This window comes from Oncorhynchus nerka, linkage group LG20, assembly GCF_034236695.1.
Source record: "Oncorhynchus nerka isolate Pitt River linkage group LG20, Oner_Uvic_2.0, whole genome shotgun sequence".
NCBI classification, from domain to species: domain Eukaryota; kingdom Metazoa; phylum Chordata; class Actinopteri; order Salmoniformes; family Salmonidae; genus Oncorhynchus; species Oncorhynchus nerka.
Window position 1 is genome coordinate 86,094,751 of NC_088415.1, and position 10,000 is coordinate 86,104,750.

Below are 10,000 nucleotides of genomic sequence, written 5' to 3' on the forward strand. Positions count from 1 at the left end.
CCCCCTCTCCCTCCACTCCCCCTCTCCTCACGCCCGCCCCTCTCTCCCTCCACGCCCTCTCTCCGCCCCCTCTCCCTCCACTCTCCCTCCACGCCCCCTCTCCCTCCACGCCCCCTCTCCCTTCACTCTCCCTCCCCCCCCTCTCCCTCCGCCCACTCTCCCTCCACCCCCTCTCCGCCCCCTCTCCCTCCACTCTCCCTCCACGCCCCCTCTCCCTCCACTCCCCCTCTCCCTCCACGCTCCCTCTCTCCCTCCACGCCCCCTCTCTCCGCCCCCTCTCCCTCCACTCTCCCTCTCCGCCCCCTCTCCCTCCACGCCCCCTCTCCCTTCACTCTCCCTCCCGCCCCCTCTCCCTCCTCCGCCCCCTCTCCCTCCACGCCCACTCTCCCTCCACGCCCCCTCTCCCTCCACTCTCCCTCTCCGCCCCCTCTCCCTCCACTCCCCCTCTCCCTCACGCCCCCTCTCCCTCCCGCCCCCTCTCCCTCCACGCCCCTCTCCCTCCACCCCCCCTCCACGCCCCCTCTCCCTCCACTCTCCCTCGCCCCTCCCCTCTCCCTCCACGCCCCCTCTCCCTCCACTCCCCCTCTCCCTCCACGCCCCCTCTCCCTCCACGCCCCTCTCCCTCCACGCCCCTCCCCGCCCCCTCTCCCTCCACTCCCCTCTCCCTCCACTCTCCCTCTCCGCCCCTCTCCCCCCTCTCCCCTCCACTCTCCCTCCACGCCCCCTCTCCCTCCCCCTCTCCCTCCGCCCCCTCTCCCTCCACGCCCCCTCTCCGCCCCCTCTCCCTCCCTCTCCCTCCCGCCCCCTCTCCCTCCGCCCCTCTCCCTTCACTCTCCCTCCCCCCGCCCCCTCTCCCTCCCGCCCCTCTCCCTCCACGCCCCTCTCCCTCCCGCCCCCTCTCCCTCCCCTCCCCCTCTCCGCCCCCCCTCTCCCTCCGCCCCCTCTCCCTCCACTCTCCCTCTCCGCCCCCTCTCCCTCCCCCCCCTCCGCTCCCTCTCCCTCCACGCCCCCTCTCCTCCACGCCCCTTCTCTCCGCCCCCTCTCCCTCCACGCCCCTCTCCGCTCCCTCTCCCTCCACGCCCCCTCTCCCTCCACGCCCCCTCTCCGCACCCCTCTCCCTCCACTCCCCCTCTCCCTCAGCCATTTCACTGGTATCCTCATTTTGACCCTCCCTCCACGCCCCCTCTCCCTCCACGCCCCTCTCCGCCCCCTCTCCCTCCACTCCCCCTCTCCCTCCGGAAGAGAGAGAGAGAGAAGAGAGAGAGGAGGGGGGGGAGATAGAGAAGGACCGCCCCCTCTCCCTCCACGCCCCCTCTCCCTCCACTCTCCCTCTCCCTCCACGCCCCCTCTCCGCCCCTCTCCCTCCACGCCCCTCTCCCCCCTCTCCCTCCACTCTCCCTCCGCCCCCTCTCCGCCCCCTCTCCCTCTCCGCCCCCTCTCCCTCCACTCCCCTCTCCCTCCATCCCCGCCCCCTCTCCCTCCACGTTCCCCCTCTCCGCCCCCTCTCCCTCCACGCCCCCTCTCCCTCCACTAACTAATGCCACTCAGGAACATTCAATGTCATCTTGGTAAGCAACTCTACTGTCGATTTGTCCTTGTGTTTGAGGTTAGTGTCCTGCTGAAATGTGTCTCCCAGTGTCTGGTGGAAAGCAGACTGAACCTGGTTTTCCTCTAGGATTTTGCCTGTGATTAGCTGTATTCCGTTTATTTTTATCCTAAAAACCTCCCTAGTCTTTGCCGATGACAAGCATACCCATAACATGAGGCAGCCACTACCATGCTTGAAAATATGAAGAGTGGTACTCAGTGATGTGTTGTGTTGGATTTGACCCAAACATAATGTTTTGTATTCAGGACAAAACAGTTAATTTCTTTGCCACATTTCTTGCAGTATTACTTGAGTGCTTTGCTTTCTGTACAGGCTTCCTTACTTTCACTCTGTCAATTCGGTTAGTAATATGTTTTTTACCCATCTACCAATCGATGCCCTTCTTTACATGGCATTGACAAACCTGCCTGATCTTTACATTTTTTATTTAACTAGGCAAGTCAGTTAAGAACAAATTCTTACTTAAAATGACGGCCTACCCCCGGCCAATTGTGCGCCGCCCTATGGGACTCCCAATCACGACCGGTTGCGATACAGCCTGGAATCGAACCAGGGTCTGTAGTGACGCCTCTAGCACTGAAATGCAGTGCCTTAGACCGCTGCGCCACTCCGGAGACCTGTAAATCTTTGTGCTTGAATCTGTGCTTGAAATTCATTACTCGATTGAGGGACCTTATAGACAATTGTATGTGTGGTGTACAGATGGGTTAGTCATAAATAAATAATGTTAGCCACTATTACTGAACACGGAATGGGTCCATGCAACTTACTATGTGATTTGTTAATAAGGATCAACCCCTTTTTTGATGACATACCCAAATCTAACTGCCTGTAGCTCAGGACCTGAAGCAAGGATATGCATATTCTTGAGTAACATTTGAAGGGAAACACTTTGAAGTTTGTGGAAATGTGAAATTAATGTAGGAGAATATAACACATTAGATCTGGTAAAAGATAATACAAAGAAAAAAACATCATTGTTGAAATGCAAGAGAAAGGCCATCATGTATTATTCCAACCCAGGCGCAGTTGAGATTTTGTTCACTAGATGGCAGCAGTGTATGTGCAAAGGTTTAGACTGATCCAATGAACCATTGCATTTCTGTTCAAAATGTTGTCTCAAGACTGCCCAAATGTGCCTAATTTGTTTATTAATAACTTTTCAAGATCATAACTGTGCACTCTCCTCAAACAATAGCATGGTATTATTTCACTGTAATAGCTACAGTAAATTAACAAGAATTTAAGCTTTCTGCCAATATCAGATATGTCTATGTCCTGGGAAATGTTCTTGTTACTTACAACCTCATGCTAATCGCATTAGTCTACGTTATCTCAACCGTCCCGTGGGTGGAACACCAATCTGTAGAGATCCTTAAGAGGTTTTAATAAGCACATTGTTACTCCTGAACTTATTTAGGCTTATTCAACAAAGGGGTTGAATATTGACTCAAGACATTTCAGCTTTACATTTGTTATTAATGTATATAAAAATATATATATATATTTTTTAATCCACTTTGAGATTATGGGGTATTGTGTGTAGAATCAGTGACAACATCAAAATGTCATCCATTTTAAATTCAGGCTGTAACATGGCAACATCTGGAAAAAGTCAAAGGGTGTGAATACTTTCTGAAGGCATATAGAGCCAGCCAGCCAGACATATAGAGCCAGCCAGACATATAGAGCCAGCCAGACATATTTTTTATTTTACCTTTATTTAACCAGGCAAGTCAGTTAAGAACAAATTCTTATTTTCAATGACGGCCTAGGAACAGCGGGTTAACTGCCTGTTCAGGGGCAGAACGACAGATTTGTACCTTGTCAGCTCGGGGGTTTGAACTTGGAACCTTCCGGTTACTAGTCCAACGCTCTAACCACTAGGCTACCCTGCCGCCCCATATAGAGCCAGCCAGACATATAGAGCCAGCCAGCCAGACATATAGAGTCAGCCAGCCAGCCAGACATATAGAGTCAGCCAGCCAGCCAGACATATAGAGCCAGCCAGCCAGACATATAGAGTCAGCCAGCCAGACATATAGAGTCAGCCAGCCAGACATATAGAGTCAGCCAGCCAGCCAGACATATAGAGTCAGCCAGCCAGCCAGACATATAGAGCCAGCCAGCCAGACATATAGAGTCAGCCAGCCAGCCAGACATAGAGTCAGCCTATCCAGCCAGACATATAGAGTCAGCCAGCCAGACATATAGAGTCAGCCAGCCAGACATATAGAGTCAGTCAGCCAGCCAGCCAGACAGAGTCAGCCAGCCAGCCAGACATATAGAGCCAGCCAGCCAGACATATAGAGCCAGCCAGCCAGACATATAGAGTCAGCCAGCCAGACATATAGAGCCAGCCAGCCAGACATATAGAGCCAGCCAGCCGGACATATAGAGTCAGCCAGCCAGCCAGACATATAGAGTCAGCCAGCCAGCCAGACATTTAGAGTCAACCAGCCAGACATATAGAGTCAGCCAGCCAGCCAGCCAGACATAGAGAGTCAGCCAGCCAGCCAGACATATAGAGTCAGCCAGCCAGCCAGACATATAGAGCCAGCCAGCCAGACATATCAAGCCAGCCAGTCAGACATATAGAGCCAGCCAGCCAGACATATCAAGCCAGCCAGTCAGACATATAGAGCCAGCCAGCCAGACATATCAAGCCAGCCAGTCAGACATATAGAGCCAGCCAGCCAGACATAGGAAGTCAGCCAGCCAGACATATCAAGCCAGCCAGTCAGACATATAGAGCCAGCCAGCCAGACATAGAGAGTCAGCCAGCCAGCCAGACACATAGAGCCAGCCAGTCAGACATAGAGAGTCAGCCAGCCAGCCAGACACATCGAGCCAGCCAGTCAGACATAGAGAGTCAGCCAGCCAGTCAGACATATCGAGCCAGCCAGTCAGACATATCGAGCCAGCCAGTCAGACATATCGAGCCAGCCAGCCAGACATAGAGAGCCTGTCAGACATAGAGAGCCAGCTAGCAAGCCAACCAGCCATGCAGACAGCCAGACGGAGTGTCAGACATACTGTTGACACAGCCAGCAAGTCAGACACACACACACACACACACACACACACACACACACACACACACACACACACACACAGACGTTTGTTTCTCTCCCCTTTGATGAGCACACAGAGGCTTTTCTTCTCTTGATACAAATTTGACTCGTGCCCCTCGAAGCTTTGAAATGCAATCTGTGTTTGAAATGCACTGCTAGGCTGACAGATAATTGTATGCGTGGGGTACAGAGATGAGGTAATCATTCAAAAATAATTTTAAACACTATTATTGCACTACAGAGTGAGTCCGTGCGACTTACGTGACTTGTTAAGCAACTCTTTTCTCCTGGCCTTATTTAGACTTGCCATAAAAAGGGCTTGAACACTTATTTATTTACTCAAGACATTTCAACTTTTACATTTTAATTAATTTGTAAAAGAATTCAAAAAACATAATTCCACTTTCACATTATGGGGTATTGTGTGTAGGCCTGTTGACTAAAAATCTAAATTATATCCATTTTAAATTCAGTCTGTAACACATCAAATCTAAAATATGGAATACTTTCTGAAGGCACTGTAAATGTAAATGCTCACTTGCAGACACCAAAAAACATTTAATTGTACATTCACATTTTACACACACACACACACACACACACACACACACACACACACACACACACACACACACACACACACACACACACACACACACACACACACACACACACACACACACAGGTTTTTCAATTCTATAATTTGTGAAAGTGGATTTTCTTTTTCATGTCCCTAAAACGATGAATTCTCAAATGGCTCCTTCTCAGGAAAACACAGATCGACACAAACATGTAGAAACAGCTTTTCCGCCTCCATTTTGTAAAGAAAGAGAATAAAGATTGTGATCTAATCAATAGGTTGGTACTGGTGCCTCTGACTGAGCGCTGACCCTGGAGGTCACAGGTCACTCTGGTTCTCTGCTACACCACGGGGTGAGACCATTAAGAACCATGGAAAGAGGACATAGTCCATTTGAAGAGAACCCTCTCAGTGTGTGTGTGTTCTTACCACACTCCTTCTTGGGCTCATCAGAGCGGTCCTTGCAGTCCTTGACGTTGTCACACACCTTGGCGCTGTCGATACACTCTCCGTTCTTACACAGGAACTTCAAGGGACCCTCACACTTAGTGGCTGTGGCAGGAAGACATGGGGAAAGTATTTTATTACAGACAGTTAGCCAGGCAGACATACACAGACAAGCAGACAGACAGGTACAGGAAGGTACAGACAGACAGACAACCAGTCAGCTAGACATATAGAGCCAAAGAGCCCATCAGGAAGTTGGCCAACCAGCCAGACAGACACAAAGACAGCCAAGCCAGTAAAACAGGACAGACAGCCAGTCAGCTATATAGAGTCAGCCAGCCAGACATATAGAGCCAGCCAGCCAGACATATAGAGCCAGCCAGCCAGACATATAGAGTCAGCCAGCCAGCCAGACATATAGAGCCAGCCAGCCAGACATATAGAGTCAGCCAGCCAGACATATAGAGCCAGCCAGCCAGACATATAGAGCCAGCCAGCCAGACATGTAGAGCCAGCCAGCCAGACATAGAGAGCCAACCAGCCAGACATAGAGAGCCAGTCAGCCAGACATAGAGAGCCAGCCAGCCAGACATATAGAGCCAACCAGCCAGACATAGATAGTCAGCCAGCCAGCCAGCCAGACATATAGAGCCAGCCAGCCAGACATAGAGCCAGCCAGCCAGACATAGAGCCAGCCAGCCAGACATAGAGAGCCAGCCAGACAGACATAGAGAGTCAGCCAGCCAGCCAGTCAGACATATTGAGTCAGCCAGTCAGACATAGAGAGTCAGCCAGCCAGTCAGACATATCGAGCCAGCCAGTCAGACATATCGAGCCAGCCAGCCAGACATAGAGAGCCTGTCAGACATAGAGAGCCAGCTAGCAAGCCAACCAGCCATGCAGACAGCCAGACGGAGTGTCAGACATACTGTTGATACAGCCAGCAAGCCAGACACACACACACACACAAACAAACACACACACCAGGCAGCCAGCCCCCCCCCCCCCCCCCCACCCCCACACACACACACAAAGCCTCCTACCCAGGGGTCTACACATACCATTGACACAGCCGGCCTCATCACTCTGGTCAGGACAGTCATGGACCTTGTTACACTGCTTGGTGCCATGGATACAGGAGCCATCCCCACACTGGAACTCATCTGGCCTGCACGTCAGTAGGGCTGTAACACACACACAGATACACACAGACACACAGATACACACAGACACACACACACGGATACACACAGACACACACACGGATACACACAGACACACACACAGATACACACAGACACACACACAGATACACACAGACACACACACAGATACACAGACACACACACGGATACACACAGACGCACACACGGATACACACAGACACACACACGGATACACACAGACACAAACACAGATACACACAGACACACACAGACGCACACACAGATACACACAGACGCACACGCAGATACACACAGACACAAACACGAATACACACAGACGCAAAAACAGATACACACAGGCGCACACACAGATACACACAGACACACACACGGATACACACATACGCACACACGGATACACACAGACACACACACAGATACACACAGACACACACACAGATACACACAGACACACACACAGATACACACAGACACACACACAGATACACAGACACACACACGGATACACACAGACGCACACACGGATACACACAGACACACACACGGATACACACAGACACAAACACAGATACACACAGACACACACAGACGCACACAGAGAAAAAAAATGACTACAGGAAGAAGAGTCCGTTAAACACTAAATAACGGAACTGAGGACTGAACTGAGGACTGAACTGAGGACTGAAATCAGAACTGAACTGAGGACTGAAATCAGAACTGAACTGAGGACTGAACTGAGGACTGAAATCAGAACTGAACTGAGGACTGAAATCAGAACTGAGGACTGAGATCAGAACTGAACTGAGGACTGGACTGAGGACTGAAATCAGCACTGAACTGAGGACTGAAATCAGCACTGAACTGAGGACTGAAATCAGCACTGAACTGAGGACTCAAGAAGCACACACACACACACACACACACACACACACACACACACACACACACACACACACACACACACACACACACACACACACACAGACACACAGACAACCCCTCTACACACACTCAATCCATAGTGGGACAATAGCTGTACCTAGCAGGAGAAGCAGTTAACCCGTGGGCTCTGTGATATATGATCTTCAGTATCCTGCCCCAAGATGGAGGCCGCTGCGGAGCCGTATCCCGCTCCTAGTAGCCATTCATTCCCATGCCCAGACTCCCTTCTAGAGACCACTAAAAAGCACTATTATATAAAGCATGGGGGAGATGATTTAGTGTTATCAGGAGATAGAGAACAGTGTGTGTAGCTCAGACAAAAGTCAGACAGTGACTCTTTTTCCCAGTCAGTGTGTGTGTGTGTGTGTGTGTGTGTGTGTAAAGCTAAACTAGCTAAACTAGTAACTTAACTTATTCAAAAGCATGGGTCACATACAGGTAACTGACAGAATAATGGCAACAATAAATGAGCTAATGAGGGATACAAAGTATATTGAAAGCAGGTGCTTCCACAAAGGTGTAGTTCCTGTGTTAATTAAGCAATTAACATCCATTCATGCTTAGGGTCATGTATAAAAATGCTGGGCAGACCATTATTTTGGTTACCATGGCTTTGCCCCCATAGGATGACAACACCCCCATCCACAGGGCACGAGTGGTCACTGAATGGTTTGATCCACCACCATAAAAAATAACAGCAAATGATGTATCTTCTTGTGGAAGACTGGTGTCACATCCCTCCTACAGAGTTCCAGACACCTGTAGAATCTATGCCAAGGTGCATTTTATATTGTATTAGGACCTCTTAATAAAAGCTGTTCTGGCCCAACGCCCCATTAAGAAGCTTTATGTTGGGCTTTTCTTGATTTTGTCAGTTACCTGTGAGTAATATATGTGTACGCTACCAGCCACTTTGGATAGAGCATCATGACCACCACGTTAGTGTACGCTACCAGCCACTTTGGATAGAGCATCATGACCACCACGTTAGTGTACGCTACCAGTCACTTTGGATAGAGCATCATGACCACCACGTTAGTGTACGCTACCAGCCACTTTGGATAGAGCATCATGACCACCACGTTAGTGTACGCTACCAGTCACTTTGGATAGAGCATCATGACCACCACGTTAGTGTACGCTACCAGTCACTTTGGATAGAGCATCATGACCACCACGTTAGTGTACACTACCAGTCACTTTGGATAGAGCATCATGACCACCACGTTAGTGTACGCTACCAGCCACTTTGGATAGAGCATCATGACCACCACGTTAGTGTACGCTACCAGCCACTTTGGATAGAGCATCATGACCACCACGTTAGTGTACGCTACCAGCCACTTTGGATAGAGCATCATGACCACCACGTTAGTGTACGCTACCAGCCACTTTGGATAGAGCATCATGACCACCACGTTAGTGTACGCTACCAGTCACTTTGGATAGAGCATCATGACCACCACGTTAGTGTACGCTACCAGCCACTTTGGATAGAGCATCATGACCACCACGTTAGTGTACGCTACCAGCCACTTTGGATAGAGCATCATGACCACCACGTTAGTGTACGCTACCAGTCACTTTGGATAGAGCATCATGACCACCACGTTAGTGTACGCTACCAGCCACTTTGGATAGAGCATCATGACCACCACGTTAGTGTACGCTACCAGCCACTTTGGATAGAGCATCATGACCACCACGTTAGTGTACACTACCAGACACTTTGGATAGAGCATCATGACCACCACGTTAGTGTACACTACCAGACACTTTGGATAGAGCATCATGACCACCACGTTAGTGTACGCTACCAGCCACTTTGGATAGAGCATCATGACCACCACGTTAGTGTACACTACCAGACACTTTGGATAGAGCATCATGACCACCACGTTAGTGTACGCTACCAGCCACTTTGGATAGAGCATCATGACCACCACGTTAGTGTACGCTACCAGCCACTTTGGATAGAGCATCATGACCACCACGTTAGTGTACGCTACCAGTCACTTTGGATAGAGCATCATGACCACCACGTTAGCCACTTTGTACACATGACCACCAGCCACTTTGGATAGAGCATCATGACCACCACGTTAGTGTACACTACCAGACACTTTGGATAGAGCATCATGACCACCACGTTAGTGTACAC

General features: G+C 50.3%; 1 pseudogene; it reads right to left on the reverse strand.

Annotated features, from left to right (window-relative positions):
• Positions 1-10,000, reverse strand: part of LOC115123354 (low-density lipoprotein receptor-related protein 8-like) — a 164,942-nt pseudogene that overhangs the window by 17,110 nt on the left and 137,832 nt on the right.